This window comes from Lissotriton helveticus, chromosome 1_1 (assembly GCF_964261635.1).
Source record: "Lissotriton helveticus chromosome 1_1, aLisHel1.1, whole genome shotgun sequence".
NCBI lineage: Eukaryota > Metazoa > Chordata > Amphibia > Caudata > Salamandridae > Lissotriton > Lissotriton helveticus.
In genome coordinates, this window is record NC_136057.1 from 1,867,730,963 (window position 1) to 1,867,748,895 (window position 17,933).

Below are 17,933 nucleotides of genomic sequence, written 5' to 3' on the forward strand. Positions count from 1 at the left end.
GCCCCAGCCGCCATGGGTGTTGGAGCCCCCCTGCCTCACTCGCTGTCCTAATCAGTAGGTGGCTTGTGCAACTGGAGGGGGCCCAGATTGGTGTGACTCCCTAATGCCCTGTGGACCAACGGGGAGCGTACTGTGTGCCTTCTTCCGTGGACTGTTGGCTGATGAGGCCACCCGGGGGGTCCCCCCACCCCTCACCGACTTGATGGTTGCTTGGTTCTTCCCGAGGCAGGTCAGATCCCTTCTTTCTCACTCAGCAGGCATCATGGTCGTGAGCGCCGGGTGCCAATTTGAGGTCAGGCAGCCTCGGTGGTATCGGTGCTCTGGTGGCCTATGATCCAGGGGGGTGACTCAGACCGGCACCCCCGTCCGTTACTGCTTCTCCCCCTCACGGTCTCTGCCGGCTGTGGGAAACCGGTAAGCCTGTTCTTCCGTCCCCGGCCACTTCAGCTTGGGCGGCAGGGACGTGGTGATCTGTTTGGCATGGGGGTTTTTGTTGCCGCGCCGTAAGTGTTGAGCGCTGCTGCCGGGTACACAGGCTGCCCCCAATTATTCTCAGTCCGGCCTCCCCGACCTTACGAGAGGCACTGTGTGTCGTGCTTCGCAGTGCCCGAGCCCCGTGGACGGCGAATGAAAACGCTGGCGGCCGCCATCTTACTGCCCAACGCCAAGTCTCTCAACAGCTGTACTCTGCACGCCGTTCGGGTCCGTCTCCGCAGGGGCCCTCAGCACCAGTAGATGCCCCGTGAATTCCGGTGCTGGGATGTCCGTTTCTGTACCGGGGCTGACAATGGGAAGCAGCCGATCAGCCGGCCCGCTAAGGAGCCTCAGCAAGGCACAACCGCCATTGTAGCTCGCTTGGCCACGCCCCCCATTAAATAAATATCTGTAGAGTGGCATTTGATATATCGGAATCTGAGTAGCGGATGACACTGTGTACTTGTCTGCACTGTGCAAAAAATGCAAAAAGTTTCCTGTACATGACCAAATATGATAAAATAAGTATTTCTATCTTTATATGTTTAAAGTGCATATAGTACTTTCACAATGGTGACTGAAAAATTAGCAAGCAGTGGGAGATGTGATGATTTTGGGATCCTCCCTAACCTAGGAAGAGTACCAAACAGATGCCGTGAAAACAAAATAGCACATCTTATTGAACGATTTAGTTGTGGCCCCATCCTCTTAGGACAAACCCAAACACAGTTATTGGCAAAAAAACATTCCCAACCAAAGGCCCTGCAAAGCATTATGGGATGAGATTAGCAGTGGGCAGTGAATATTATATAGTGTACAATTACAAAAGAATTCGACAAAGAGCTGCAGTTCAACTGGTGGTTACTAGATGTCCCTCACGAGTCAAATGCAAATGCTTGATGAAAGGGTTTCAAGGGTTTTGCATTTGACTCATGAGGGACATCTAGGGACGACCAGTGGAACTGCAGCTTGATGTAAGAATAATTTCAATGCTTTGCATTTGACTCGTGAGGGACATCTAGTAACAACTAGGTGAACTGCAGCTCTTTGAAGAATTATTTTGATATTGAATACTATAATATTCACTGCCCACTGCTAATCTCGTCCCATAATGCTTTGCAGGGCCTTTGGTTGGGATTGTTTTTTTGCCAATAACTGTGCTTGGGGTGGTCCTAAAATGATGGGATCACCACTGAAGTTCAACAAAATGTGCGTTTTGTTTATGCTCTTTGTGTTCAAGGCATCTGCTTGGTGCTCCCCCTAAGTAAGGTGGGACCCCAAAATCATCAGTTCTCTCATTACCTAATGTTTTCATTGTAAAAGTTCATTTTTGTTAATTGGTTATACGCTGTTATGCATGTAAAATTGCTTTTTCAAAGCATCTAAGAACATTGTTGACTTAGATGCTATAGGGCAGTTTTACAAGACCCTTATGCCACTGGCGCAGGGGGCTTGTAAATCAGCCCCTATGTTCCTGTAGTGCCCAGGGTTATTCACAAATATCACATTAATACAATCCAATTTAATAGAAGTGATTGATATGCAGACAAATGTACTACAGATAAATAAATGTCCATGATTCTTTTTTATTAAAGTATGTTACTTGCCCAATTCCAAATATAGGCTCTCATTAAGACTTGACACCAAGTATACTTTTTATGTTATGGAATATCTTTCAACTTTTTTTCTGCATTTTTGTTGCACCTATCTATTGAACATATAAATATTTTATCAATCTCATAATTTTAACTCGTATGTTAAATGGGTTCCTCATGTTGTTTGAACTTAAAATACAAATACATTGGCTGGTAAGAATTTGAAGTAACTAAAAGTACTTACCAAAAATACCTAAGTGATTCTAATTATGATCTCTTGTCCTTGTTGGTAAAAGACTCATAAGAGGGGTAGCACTGGAGTGTCTACAGATGTGTCAACATCATGGCTGTACTTCATCCTGTTAACGTTGAAGCAAAATATACATTTAATATTAAAATAATGGCACAGCAAAGTGACTAAAAATGCATTAGTTTTGGTATAAGAGAACGCATGAGTTGTAATATGTAGGCACAATGGGGCAGATTTATGTTAACTGGCGCATCCCCAGGGATGCGCCAGTTAATGTGCGCCACAGTGCGCCACAGCTCCGCCACCCATGGTGCGCCGCATTTACAATGCGGCGCACCATGGGGCAAAAATGGCACAGATGCGTCACGCATCTGTTCCGTTAAGGTGGCGCATTGCTGGAGTTGCGTCGCAAGCGCGACGCAGCTCCAGCAAGGCTCGGGGGTGCCCCATCTTAACAATGCTGCGTCAAGACCTACGCCTGCTTCAAGCAGGCGCAGGCTTTTGACGCAGCATTGGCCTGAAAGTGACTGAGTGAAATCTTATAGATTTCACTCAGCCACTTTTGCGAGGCGCACCTGCCCCGGAACGCCCACCCTGTGCCGGAACGCCCACAAGCGGCGCAGGGCTTTACAACGTGACGCATCTGCCTAGATGCGTCACGTTGTAAATCATTCGTAGGGATGCGCCACATTTACGCCGCCTTGTGTGACGCAACAGCGGCGTAAACGTGACGCAAGGGCCTCATAAATCTGCCCCAATACATTTATATAGAAGTAAAAGTGGAGCAAACCATAATGACCATGGAGTACATTGTTCTTATCCACAGAATGGAGACTGTTAGTAAATGGTTTAACGTGACACATTTTCCTCTACTTAGACCAGTGCTATACATAACATTACTCTTTTTTTGTATGTCACAGATGTCTAAATCTGTTATATATCCTACATTACAAAAAGGTTTTCTATGTTGACACTCATTATTAATATTATAAATGCTGTGATAACACAGATGAAAGCACAAAACAGATTACACATTTTGTGCAGGAATATCATAATAAGTTAATTGTCATATATTGTACATCAAAAATGTAATTTGTTTAAGGATCAAATCAGCATGAATTAAGATGATATAATGCTTCTCAGAGACACAATTAAGTTGTCAGATTGAATGAGATTGCCATAGTAAAGCCACAGTTATTTAGACTCCGTGTCAAGAAATTAGAAATGCCTCAAAAGGTAAATGGGTTCAACTAGTACTTCCAAAAGTGAATGCTTGTGCCTCACAGAAGGAAATTATGCGTGCGCCTCCTGATGGTAGTCTTGCTGGGATTCTCTACCACTGGTCCAGAAGAATGACCCCTCTTGAGGGGGACCGATGTTTCCATAATCAGAGGTGATGACACGTGTCTGCAGGGTTTGTAGGGCCTCCCTTTCTGTGGAGTAGCCTGTTTGGTTGTTGGATATTGAAGTTGCTCCAGGTAAAGGGGTATATAGTAATCTAATGTAATCTAATGTTTTATGAGGTCATTGGGCTCCCACTGCAACTGATTTTGCTCCCCCAGGAGGTCAATATTGTTTAGGAGAACCATGACAATGGCCCCTTTGATCTTCAAGAGGCTGCATCAAGCCCATTATCGCCGCTTTATCGGTAGTTTCCTGCCGATAAAAGCGGCAATAATGTATCGCCCGTCCTTGATAATATGCCCCATAGTTATATGAAACCTATGTGCATCTGTGGTCCCAATAGGCTGTGCCAATCCAGCCTTGCCCCCCCCCTGTACCCTGTAACTTTAAAATGGTGTGCACCGTAACAGTGGGTCTTCTCTCAATTGCAGATGTTGCTGTAGGACATACAAGATCCAGAACAGGGTTGCACACTGCTGAGCTGATGGTGGGCATTGACCCACAGGGAACACATTTTAGCACAGACTTTGATGAGGGGCCTGCACTACACTAGAGGATGTAGATGCAGTGTTTGGCTGAGTGAGTCTCAGCTTTGCAACCTGACCAGACAAACCAGACAGGTTATACTGTTTCTCCTCTTGATCCAGAATAGTTTGAGATGTCTGACCACCAGCAGCGGTGCGTCCATTGGGGCGTAGGGGCGTAGGGGCGTAGCCCCACAAGCCCATGGACGACGCTGCTCGGCTGCTGCAAGAACACACACTGACTGATGAAACATTTAGTGAAAGTCGTGCCTGCGCCGCCGGGAATCCGGGAAGCACCCGAGTAATCTGGGAGAGCGCTGCGCAGGGGGGCTGGTCTGGACTGCTGCGCAGCTTGAGTGACAGTCCACGTGATGCAATCACTCAGCTGCAGCAGCAGACAGCCAGGCCAGCCAAGGTATCTTCTAGCGCGCAAGTGATGCTTGGGGCAGAAACTAGCCAGAGGCGACACAGGGCGAGCAGTCAGTGAGCCCCCCTAGCCAATCCTGGCGCTGCTTCCAGCGACAGGATTGGCCGGTCACCGCGCAGCAGGGCAGGGCAATCCATTATTGGATGCCGCGCTTGGGTGGTGACACACACACTGCATAATGGCCAATCACTGTGTGTGACTTCATGTAGTCATACAGTGATTGGCCATTTTGCGGCACTGAAGAGCTTACGCCAGATCATCTACTCGCCACCATTCTTGCCTCGTGTGGACCGTGTGCATGAAGGACTCCAGTCCTTCCCTGTGAACGGTGAGTGGTTTGACTGTGTCACGGTGCACAATTTTAGGCGAAGTTGTGTTTTAGCGACCGGTATTTCAAACATTGTGAAAATGAATGTGTCCCTGTGTAAGGTAACTGGTGCTCAAAAGCGCTCCAATACCTTCGGGTCGAGTTCACGCTATATAAATCTGCGAGAGAGAAAACCAAAACCCTGAGGGTAGCATGATGTAGCTCTGCGCCTTCTGCTTGCTGGAGACTTGGGCCCCTCCCGTGTGACAGAGCACTGTTGTGTCCGGTGGCCGGTGCATCCATGCAGTCCTTTATTTAAGGCGTACGGGAGTAATGTCGGCCAAGGTATTGTGTGACTGTGACCTACATTCGTGGTGTAATAAAGGTGTAGTTGGCCCTGAAAGAAGCAATTAAATTTGGTCCACATAATATGTTCCATTCCCGGTTTAACATGTGGAAGGGGGCGGGGGTGTCTGTCCTTCAGCACACGCACCCACCCTAATATGTATACAAAGCAGTGGAGATGTGTTAGTCCGCACATCACCACAGTGCCCTGGTGCCCCAGCAGACAAGGGCAAGAAACACTGACTTCCTGAGAGGATACAAACAGACGGGGTTTAACAGAAAATTGGGTGCCGTGCTGAAACAAAGCACGGCGCCCATACATATAGCTATGTGTTCTTGCACGCCGCAGATAGGGTCACAGTGCAAATAGAAGGCGGAAATTAACAATTACAAAGCAGATGGGGTGACAGTGCAAATAAAAAGCGGAAATGAACAATTACAAAGCCGATGGCATGGCGGTGCACCGTGCGAATAGATGGTAGAGAGCAATATTTTTTTTTAAAATAGTCCTCCTAAAGGTCAGATAATGATGCATGCACAAAGAACCTGTACTTGGCCGGCGCTCTTCAGCCTCAAACAGAAGTGAGGTATCTGACAGGCGTACGAGTTAGGAGGTTGCCAAGAAGAGCAACATGGAATGAACCTATGGCAAGCAGTATGTGGTAAAAAAGTGGTATGAATTGAAGACAACAGGTCTTGCAGACAGCGCATGCCTGCTGATGCTCGATTTTAAATGTGTATGGCTTGTGATATCTTTTTTGAAACTTTGGTTGTTTTGTTTTCTGAGTTAAAATACAGTAACATTGCTCTCTCATACTCTTTTAGACGTTTTAGTCCCCAGACATTTGTAAATGTTTGTGTGGTTTATGGACAATAGTAATTGTTTGCACTCTTAACAGGCATCAAAAAATCAGGAAAATATTACAAAACCCGCAGGTCTAGTGACTTGAATCTACTCGAACTATCTGTAATGCTCTTGACCCATAAACTCATCTCAATCTGTGAGATCCTAGGCAAATATTTTATTTCACTGAGTCACCTTTTCTTCATTATCACAAACAAGTGTACCTTAAAATACATGAGTTCAGTTAGAGCTGTAGGTGTTGAAAACCACAATGTTTTTTACTTTTGCTTTTTTATACCATTGGCAATAGTGTTATGCAAATATAATAACTCCACTGCAAATAAAAAAACAAAAGTACATAAACATTGTTAGTTTCAATGTCAACAGCTCTAACTTTAACAAATGCGAGACCTATTGCATTGTAACTGCATGTTCATCCTTGAAATTGTAAAAGGCTGTGTTAAACCTGCTTTTAGAACCTCCAATCACACGTGTCTCAAGCAGGTATGTTAAACCTTTTGATGAATCTTACACAGGACTGGAATCAGCGATCTGCACTTTACACACAAATAACAGTGGTGAACACACTGACATAGTGCACTAGGTTACTGGGATTTGAATCTCTGACTTTTTCTGCTTTCTCATTGAAAGTAATTTCTAAGCAGCTACCTGTAACATGACCACTGACGTATCATCCTCACCCTGGAGGGCACGGGTCATTGGTGTGTGGCATGTAAAGTTTATCTTGTGAGACTCTTTCAAAGACCTTTAAACTACAGAAATAAATGGGTCCTGCAATGCACCTCCACACGTATCGACTCACTGCAACACAGAGAATGGAAAAAATCCTGCATACAACTTTAAGTGGGGAGTTGTTTGGACCCGCTGAACTCCAAACCTCACACCATAAACCAATCAGTGGAAAAGCCAATAGATCTTGCCTTTAGACTCGGTTGGCTTCACAAATTGTAACATCCCTGAAGTTCGGGACCAGGGCTAAGAAACAGGAAAAAACGTATGCAGCCGGCTGTGTCATTTTGTAGCGGACCACATTCCCTAGATTTACAGTACAAAAAAAATACAGGCACTAATTGGGATGGAGCGATCTCCTCACACCACCCATGTGCCCTACCTAGTGTAACTGGGCCTTCTACGTTATTGACAACTCCCCATGGTCGCCTGTTGCTGCATCGCCAGATGGTGGTAATCCCCATCTATAATCACGGCTTCCTTTTTACTCACCACTGTAAACTAGAAGTACAGTACAAAGTATTCTCTTGAAGCAAATAGACTTCAACTCCCATAATGCGTCTGTCAGTAGGTCACCAGCCAGGTTCTCCCTGTTTGTTTTCTTTTGTCTGCTTCTCACATAAAATAAACTCGACTACCAGGTCCCACATTATCACTCCAATCACCATGACAGTTCCTTTATTCGATCAAAGAAGACTACCAATGAGACAGACATTCCGAAGGGAAGAAAGATAAAAACACTGAAAATGTCAAATTTGAATTTCTGTTCTTACTTTACTTTTTGCTGGATGATTGTACACTGTCCTGCTCATTTCTTTTGTGTTGGCTATGCATCCCCGACCAGTTCAAAAATAAAACTTCCACCAAGTAACAGCACAGATGTTTTTTTACGTAGGAACGCTTTGCAGTGATGGGGTACATTTATAAAATGCTTCACTGCGAACGGATATATTTGCACCACTTTCGTGCATTGTAAATTACTTTAGCAATAAAACACTGCACATATTTTCTTTTCAGTGTAAATGCTAAATATCTGCTTAAAACCATATGCATTAATCATTATAATTGATTAAAGGTTAATTCCACTCATTTTGCCAAGGCATTCTGGAGAATATGCTGTAGCATTCCCTGAAGCTTCAGACAATAACTAGCATCCCTTATGCATTAGTCGTCTTATTTACATTTAGGGTCCTGCTGTGGTTAGTAAAATTGCTGTTAGGTGCTGCCTGATTTTTGTTTGTAATGTGTGTTCTCCTAAGCGGTATACTAACAGCTAGAGTTCACTTTTCATTGATATACACATTAACGCTTTGCTATTTTAAATTCACATCTTCAATTCTTAGGCCTCGCGTACAAACAGCTTTAGCTGTGTGTTGTCAATGATCCATTGTCTCCAATACAAAATACATAGAGTAAGCCAGAACCTAGTGTATGATTGAATGTCTTTCTTCTCTGTCTCAGTTCCCTGCTCCTTCTTAATTGCTTTCTTCCATGTTCTTGATGCTGTCTCCCCACTGCAGCATAGCTTCTATAATAATTTTTAGGTTCATTTTGTATCCTTTCACTGCTCTGAGGGGACAATTTTTTCACTCCCTTTCAGCACTCCATGGGAGCACATGATTTCCTTGCTGACTTCCCTTTCCCTGGCTTAATTACTATTATTATTCTTTTTTTGCGAGGACCCAGCGGAACACTGCTACTGGGCCACTCACTATGGAGACCCCAATTGGAAAACCAAAGAACCAAGGCATTCAACAAACATATTATGCACCTTTTTGATGATGTTTTCAAATGCTTTTATGTGGCTGGTGTTACCCTTTCGCAATACATCAGTCTGTATGCATGTTGGTAAAGAGAATATTTTTGTATTTTCTCCTGTCTCAAAAATGAACTGAGCTGGCCTGATTGATTTGTGTTTTTCTGGGCTTCCCTGCGTTTCTTCTGTTGTGAACCTGAATCCACAGAAGGTGCGGCACATTGTATTAATGTCTGTATTCTGTGTTTGTGCTTACTTTTTATGGTCCCGGTGATGACTATTTGCGTGCACAGTAATGTCTAAAAAACAAACTGTAGTTCGGACCGAATCTGTCCCTAGTTTCTGAGACGGCCGTAATACAGTGTCCTGATCAGGTATTTCTGCGCCTCAATTTGAGTTTTACTCAGGTGTGAGCAGCCACAGGGATGGACAGCCAAATCCTTTTTTCTATAAATTGAGGATACCTTTTTGGCCTCCTATTTTACTTAGCACGCGCACACATTTGTTGTAACAGTGTATTAGACACTACAAGATGGCCGCTGCCGTTTTTGGATGCACAACACGGCAATTTTTGGCGCCACTTGGTTTGCCAATTAAATCCAGGTGCATTCAATTGAAGAGAGTATGGGGTATATAAATAAGAAGGGCTGAGACATCACCATTGAGATGCTGCCCTGCGTGTGATGCGTTACTCTGAGCTGGCCACCATGCCTTTCCTTGGTAAGTCAATAGATAGGCTTTAATAATTTCTCCAACTACTTTTGGCCCTTTAATGACTTGATTTTGTCTTTTCATACTAGCTGTTTATTAATAGCAGATGTTATAGTACTTTGAACGAAGTTTTACTAGTATTAAGTTTTAACATGTATACATTGATGTCACTGACTCTGGTGTCTATTCACCATTAACAATATAGAGGTTACCTACAGTGATCCCAACTCTTTACACTTCATTTGTGGGCCATTTCTAGTATCAGGATATTAAGTTCTAGTGACCTGCTATCCTGTATACATTAGTGACACTGATTTTGGTGTCCATTCTTTATTAACAACACAAAGATTACCCTCAGTGATCCCAATTTATTATACTCCATTTGTGGGCTATTCCTAGTATCAGGATACGAAGTTTTAGCCACTTCCATCTTTTGAGGGTATTGCATGCAATACTAGGGTTGAATTATGTTCGGTATAGTATTCTTTGTATATTTAACTCTACTGTCACTGTATAAATACAGATTTCCTAAACCTCAAAACAACATTTCCAATTGGATATGTTGAGGTCAATAGCTAGTAAGACTTAAAGACCAGGACATAGAACTCAAAGTAATTGGGACATATGAACTGTGTAGAGATAAATAAGAAGAATTTCTTTTATGCGGAGGAATAAATATATAGACCTAGTTACTGAATCTCTTTTTCTCTTTTGTTGTTTTTTTATTCCTAATTTATAGTATAACAAGACCAAGCACGAAAAACAGGTATTCATTCTATAAATGAGATATAAGTTGGAGGTTTGTCTAAATTTGCAAGTCTATTATGGCAATTTATATATATATTCAGTGCGAATAATAGAATGATTTTATTTATTCACAGCAATACAAGCCTAAACAGACTAGAGACAGGGAAAATTGAACCTGCATGAGTCATAATTTTGCGAATTTTTCATCACGATATAAAGGTAATAAGTACATATCAGTAAAATCTCAAGTTTACAAACGTGCTTAATAGAAAATTTGCAGAATTTCATATTTGGAGGGTACTAAAAAAGAAACAATTCTAATGTGATGAAGCTGATTCCTTGACAAATTATTTGTTAGAATTTATGTGGTATTATATGTTTTTTTAGAATTTATTCTATCTTGCCGCATTTAAGAAATACTATCAAGGTGTATTGGCCGTTGAATATCATCAAATACTTGAGGTATGAATTTATTAATGATTGATGAAACTCCTTTTGGTTAGTGTTATTTAGGATTACCAAATACTTACATGTTTCTTCTAAGTATCAATTATTCTTGAAGCTTAACAAAGTGTGCATGTGAGCACCAAAGCAATTGATATTTTCTGATAATTTTTACTGTGTAAAGAACAGTGCTTCCTTCTGTTCTGTCGATCTCCCCAAGAATGTAACAATCAGTCAAGAACTTTTTCGGATGAATATGTCAACCAACTTGGATCTATTTAGCAAATGTAAAAAGCTTAGATATTTTATGGCTTATCCCTTATTTTTAACTCACGTTTTTTTATAGATGTTAATTAGTGTATAATTGTTTTATGTTTCACCCTTAGCCCTGAAGAAGTCTCAATGTGTGAGACGAAACGCGTCGGCTAGGAAGAGAATCCATTTGTGATCTTGGATTTTTCCTGACTTGTATTTTCACAATAAAGAACTTTTGAAAAAGCAAATTTTACTGAAATCCGGACTTATTTTCACAAGACTATATACTTTGGCATATGGTATGGACCTTTGAAATTATACAAGAAAACACTTTTGGATGGGTGCTGACTCCTTACTGTTGATTGCAATTTTTGGGCTTTGCCCTTGAAGGAACAGAAAGGGTTGTGTTCCTTGGATTCTCAAGCACCATCCCCATTACTTTCAAGCCACAGGTGAAAGCAGGTGCATTATTTCTTTGCCTCAACCCTTATTCCTGTGTAGAACATGGCAAAGAGCATTAGCTCGGTAATGCATGAATATCGCTGACTTTTCAGCGATATTCATGCATTGCGGCCGATTTTTATCGCATTTGCGATAAACCTTGGTAATACCAAGGTTTATTTGCGATAAAAATCGCCGCAGCTCAGCGGTAAATTTTTGTCTCTAACCAAGCAATAGCGATAATTATCGCTATTGCTTGGTAATATGCCCCTATATTTGATGTTCAAATCTCGCATACACCTTTTTACTGCCGGAGTGTTGTTGTTCCTGCACACGCTGCGTGTAGTCCGGGTAGATGGAGATCCGGTGTCCTTCATATGTCAGTGGTCCCCAGTTTCGGGTGAGTTACAGGTTTACGTTCGGTCATGAAAATTGAGTAATCAGTCAATGATAGCCCTGGGCAGGGCTCCCAGTTTTGGAGCGGGGACCAGTGCTCTATGCTCTCTTTCTATAGTGAGGAACTTTGAGAGCTTCTTGGGGGCCAGTGCGGCAACCAGCCAATCTTCCATGAAGCATTCTGCCGATGAACCCTCTGCTTTTACCAGAAAACCTCCAAAACTGAGGTTGTTCCTGTGTGACCTCCCCTCAACATCTTCAGCACGGTCATCGAGGTGCACTAGTCACTTCAGAAGGTCAATGACCGTCTCCCTGAGGGTATGGAGCTCTGTCTGCAGGATGCCCACCGTTTGTTCAGTGGGCACCCTCTCCGAAACCTTCCTCAAATCACACAGGAGTAATTTCACATCAATTGCCACGGAGTCTATTTTATGAATCATCTCATTCCTTGTGGCATGAATAGCTGTCAGCACATCCACCATAGAGGGGGCTCTCTCTTTGTTTTGAGGCAATCTCATCCGCACGAGAGGCCTGGGCCGCCGTCTGTGCCTCTTGGTCCGGGAGAAGAGGGTGTGCCTAATTAGAGATTTTATTGGCATGCGCCTTCTTGCCACCTCATTCCCACTACTGTATACAGGAGTCTTGTAGCTCCTGATGCCCGCCGAAGTGGACGCTGCTTCGCAGGTCTATTTCAGGAGCTCCTACTACCTCTTGCAACATTCCACAACTCAACAAGTGTTCGTATTACAGTGTCCTGATCAGGTATTTCTGCGCCTCAATTTGAGTTTTACTCAGGTGTGAGCAGCCACAGGGATGGACAGCCTAATTTAGAGTTTGGGGCTGACGCAGAAAAGGCTGTTGAGGTTTCTTTAATTACAGTTTCTTTAATAAGATTGGGGTCACAATTTCATTTTAAGAGTTGGTAAAAGTTTATCTAGTTCTAAAACGTGACTGAAAGATTAGAAAAAATTAATGTTGCTTCTGCACACTCTGAATTGGAGTGTTTACAACCGTAAAACAGATTTGTGGATCTAACCCTTAAGTCCGTCCAGGCATAAGAGTGAAAGTAACCATCTATCAACTAAATAAATGTGGAAAATGTACTAATTGCAACTTCACGTTTTTCACAAACCAAAAAATAAATATGGATAAATACAATGAGAAAAACAAAATATGGATAAATTAGACACCAATTTAAAAATAAAATGCCTTAAACTTGGCAAACTTGGTGGAGGTTAATATATTAATTCCCGACACTACAGTGAAAAATAGTTTTCAGTGATCCTGCTCCAAATGCACTTAAAAATATATTAACAATCCTTCACTGAACTCTCTGAAATTTGTGCGTATGAGCAGCACCATCTGGATTCCCAGGTGGTAGGTCTTTGCACCATGACAGTGTGTTGGCCCAACATGACCCGATGATCAGCATGCTCATCAAGTTACAAAAGTGGCTTCATTATCATTGGTCCTCATGTCACCAATCTGCAATCGTGGCTCAAGGCCAAAGTCTTGGACAACCAACAACCCACCACATGTGCAAATGATTTTCAGTCTGCTTTAATAACTTCTAAAGGAGAAAAACAGATGCACGAATTCGTACAGCAGGTCCTGACAGGGATTTAGGGCCTCTTTTATGATGCCCTACCGGCACTATTGTGCCTCTGCAAAGTCACTTTTTTTACATTCTGGTGGCGCAATGTGCCACTGGCGTATTTATAAGGCCACGTAAAGCCACGTTACATGGCTTTTCAAGGCCTTTTAAATATGTGTCCCTTTCACGCAGAAAACTGTGTGAAAGAGCGCTCCATGGGTGTTTCTGGGGGCGTTCCCAGCAACATCCATGGCTTTTGACACTGCCCCAGATTTATGATAAATTGTAAGTCTGATGCAGCACCAAAAACGTACACCTCCCCAGGGGAGGCATATGGGAGGCACAACGAGGAGAAATATCTTTATTTCTCCTCGCTTTTCCTCTTTCTATGTGTTGTGCATTCTGCAGCACACATAGAAAGAGGAAAAAGCCTCTTGTGATTGTTTTTTTGCCGGAAGGTTTTCCTTCCTGCACAGATATAATCATCCTGCAAAGCAGGCACGCTTGCACCATGGTGCAAAGGCACCTGTGTTGGAGCACGGCAGACCATTGTGCGCCGGCGCAGAATAAAAGAACAGGAATGCGCCGTATCTAATAGATACGGTAATTGCAAACACAACAGTGATGGACAGAATGTGGATCAATGTCACACATTCACCCCAGTCCAAAGATCTGGGCCCAAATCCATCATTTTTCCACTCCACACCACCCTGGGTTAGACAATGGCGATATGCAAATCAGCGCTGACCCTGTGCCCCATGGGAACAGTCCAGTCCGAACTACAAAAGCCATGTCCTTCCCAGAACGGAATCAAGCATCCGAGGACCGGCCCGGTTTCGAGGTAACACCTCTCATCAGCCCAGCTAGCTTGACTCCAGTGGTGTGGAGTGCCTGGGACTCACGTCTGAGCATCCCCAGTACACTTAGAGCGGTAATTGCAAACACAACAGTGGGGTGAATGTGTGACATTGATCCACATTCTGTCCATCATTGTTGTGTTTGCAGTTACGTATCTAATAGATACGGCACATTCCTGCTCTTTTCTTTTTCAATAAGGCAGCGCAGCAGCAAGGCCTGCTGCGCTGCCCTACAGCCAAAACCCCCATAAATGAGACCCCGTGAATCCACTGGAGTTCATGCCTTCAACGCCCAACGTACCAAGATACAGGTTGCAAATAGTGGGTGCTCATTTCGCAGGGATGCTAGCAAACTGTTTGTAACTCTATGATGTAACCTATGTACTAATAAATTGCGTTTTAATTGTTAATTATGGATGTATTTTCCGACCATTTTTAAATATTATGGTATTTTATTTTTGTAATGGTTTTTATTAACTACACAATAAAAGAATTACTAATAAAAGAATTACTTGCATTGCAAAATTCCAGGTACAGAACAACATGCCTAATGAATATTAATTAGGTGTGCTGCTGTTTCAGGTCCCTTATTATTGGCTGCAACACAAGGATCGTGGCCTGCAAGGAACAGCAGACCACCATCACGGTGTTAGCATTCCCATGTTGTTTAAAGGAAACGCTGCTACATTAAAAACAAGAATGTTTCCTATGTAGGAAGATATTGATTGAAGCATGCACTGGCCCAAATGACCACTGCCTGCTCCCCCTGAGGCTGAACGACGCCATTCTCACAGGGGATACTGTCCAACATTGGGCAACATCCCCATTTTGAATGAGTTACCACTTCCTTTGAGGTGTCGATAACTTTTCAAGGGTTTGTGACCACAATTGCGGACACAAATCATTGACACTTCTCATTGCAAGTCACCATTAGGAGGGGTTGTCCCTTTCAAGCCCCCTCCTAATTGTGATTCGGGATGACTCGCAAAACCTCAATTGCAATTTGGAAATTCTTTTCCAAATCGCCAAAGGGATTCAGGACACTTGAAAATATCATCTTGTGGTTTCAAACCTCCTGAATCCGCGAATCTCAGGGATTGATACTACAACATGTTTTCATGCATGTGCACCCTTGTCTCCTAATGAAATGTGTAAAGCCTGCACGAAGTTGCATAACTGTGCACAACGAATGTGCGGTGACTGACACATTCTTTGAATGCTTGAACTTGGCTGGAAGTTATGAGCTGTTTTGATTTGACTGTTTTCATCATGGTTGGCCGTGACGGGGGCCACCGCCTGCGGTGAACCTTTCAGAGCCCCAAACCTAACCGGAAACAAACTCAATAGAGGAACCTCAAAACAGACGCTTCGTGCCTGTGTTTTTCATTGTTCTGCCAGTTGCACTCAATAGTCGAAAACTCATGTTTTTCTGATGTGCTACCGATTCGACGCAATTTAGCATGAAAACAACGTGCGGCCTCTGGCTACATGCCACAGGGGTGTACGCAGACTGGCGGGATAAAAGACCTCTTCGTGAAATTGAAGCCTACCGTTCCAATTGCCTCGCATAGCTATCTTTCATCTTTGAGACCAAGAAAATAAATCGTACCATATGACAGAGGCGTGTCATCGCCTCTCCATGTGGTTCCACTCAGGCGTTCCAACACACTGGGCTTCCGTACCCTCTGCTTTCTTCCTGGTACGGGTCCAACATGCTATGCATTTGAACAGTGTGCCAGGTCACGTGACCATGAATACCCTCAGGAACCATCCGTCCTGGGTACAAACAATTAATAGTACTTTTTGAATACATTTGGACATCACATTATAAACATAGTTCATCCTTAAGGCTGGAAATATCCATTTTAAAACTAATTCCTTCTAGAGAATGGAATCAGATGTACTGGGACACAGTTACATTAACATCGAGAGTGATGTGACCCTGGTGTGACATCAGCTCATAGCCTGCTTTACTCTATATTTACTTCATGGAAATAATACCGAGGATGTGAAAGATAAGGTGATTTTTTTTTTATGAAGGCTTTGCAACACGTTTGCGGTGCCGTTGTGTCACTTTTTGTGACGCAGCGGTGGCGTAAACAATGCACCCTTTTGCGCCATATTTACAAGGTGACGCATCCAGGCAACGCGTTGCCTTGTAAAGCCCTGCTCCACATTATACCTGCGTCAGGTGTAATATATGCAGGGTGGGCGTTTCCATGTAAAAAATTAGTTGTAGAAGTGGAGATTTCACTGTGACACTTCTAGGACGCCATGGGGTCAAAATCTTACACCTGCCTCATGGCAGGCGTATGGGTGATGCAGTGCCATAGGCACTGGCCAACCCCATGCATTGCTGGAGTTGAGACATGCTTGCCACACAACTTCAGCAATGTGTGACTTTTGTGCCAACAGATAGGTTACGATTCCTGACGTATCTGTCATTTGTTGCGACATGGAGCCCCGTACATTAAATGCGGTGCATCCATCGTGTTGCAAGGAGGGCACAGTGACAACTGTTGCATCGCTGTTTTATCACAGAGATGCAACAGTTTTCATTAATGAGGCCCAAGAGGTGTAATATCTTGGATGCTGATGATTGAGATCTCCTTTGAAGAGTAAATGACAGTGCACTCTCGTGTACGCAAAATGATGGAAAATCCCTGAAAATTTGACCTATGAGAGCTGTAACAAAATTTTTGATTATAATCACTGTAATTTGATCTATTTATGAAATGGTACTGCTTGTTTTTATTGTTGTACTTTTATGGATTTTATGAAATTCGAATAAAGGTCTTTTTGATTTCAATTGAATTGACAGTGCACTCGAACGAGAGAATCTGCAGCATTACTCTAATTTGTCATGAGCCATTGTTGAAAAGACTTAATTAAAATACTTTTGGGCATATTTACTAAAAGTTCATGCAAAGTAGGGTAGCAAGCAAAGTTGCACGAATGGGAGAGTTGAACAGCCCCATAGCTACTAAGATATGATGCTCTTCAGCTTCCTGCTGCAGTGGGCACTTGAGGCTACCTAGCACCAATACAAGGACCCTTGCACCATGGATGCCTGTGTTATGGACAGGATTGCTTTTGTCAGGAAGAGATCCCTTCCTGCACAAAAACAAGCCTGGGAGTCAACTTCCTACTTCTTTGTAAGGTGCAGAACTTGGAAGGAACATTTTATACCAGTTGCACAAATTAGCTTAAAACAAGGGCTTCACATATAGTTGTTTGTATTTCAAAGATTACAGACTTAAATATTTCTTCCTGCCCCCAGATATCATGCTCTGAACTATTCCAGCATTAACTCACTGCAAACATTGAAGTGCAAGTATACCTTATCATTTAAGCAATTGTGGCTAATGTATCCCCCTCCCGGACCACTGCTTTCAATGTGTCCTATAAATTGTCTTCACTGACATCATCCCTGTCCTTTTCAGTCATTAATAAATTAATACCTTTATTTTTTTTTCTCTGATGGATTCGTCACATAATAGTCAATTTTCTTAACCTCCAACTACAGCTTATCAGATTATAACAGTGGAATTTTAGATGATAAGGTCAGGTAGCGGCACACTTACTGATTCTGTTAAAAAAGGCCTGTTCACACTAAGGATTCACGGAACAGGATATCTAACGTGGGCTTCTATTGGAGTTCTATAACGCATATTAGCAAGCCCATTATCGCCGTTTTAGCGGCAGTTTCCTGCTGCTAAAACGGTGATAATTGTAACGAGGTTCTTGCTAATATGCCCCATGATGTGCTGCCACCACCACTATATGTCCTAAACCCAGGATAGGGATGGTAG

The 17,933-nt window shown here is 43.0% G+C and overlaps 1 long non-coding RNA gene across 1 annotated transcript in view; it reads right to left on the bottom strand.

Annotated features, from left to right (window-relative positions):
- The window catches only part of LOC144775338 (uncharacterized), an 84,762-nt gene that overhangs the window by 22,844 nt on the left and 43,985 nt on the right, over positions 1-17,933 (bottom strand). Inside the window, exon 2 of the long non-coding RNA XR_013600550.1 lies at positions 2,314-2,428. This is a non-coding gene — a long non-coding RNA (uncharacterized LOC144775338). The remainder of the gene's footprint in view (positions 1-2,313; positions 2,429-17,933) is intronic.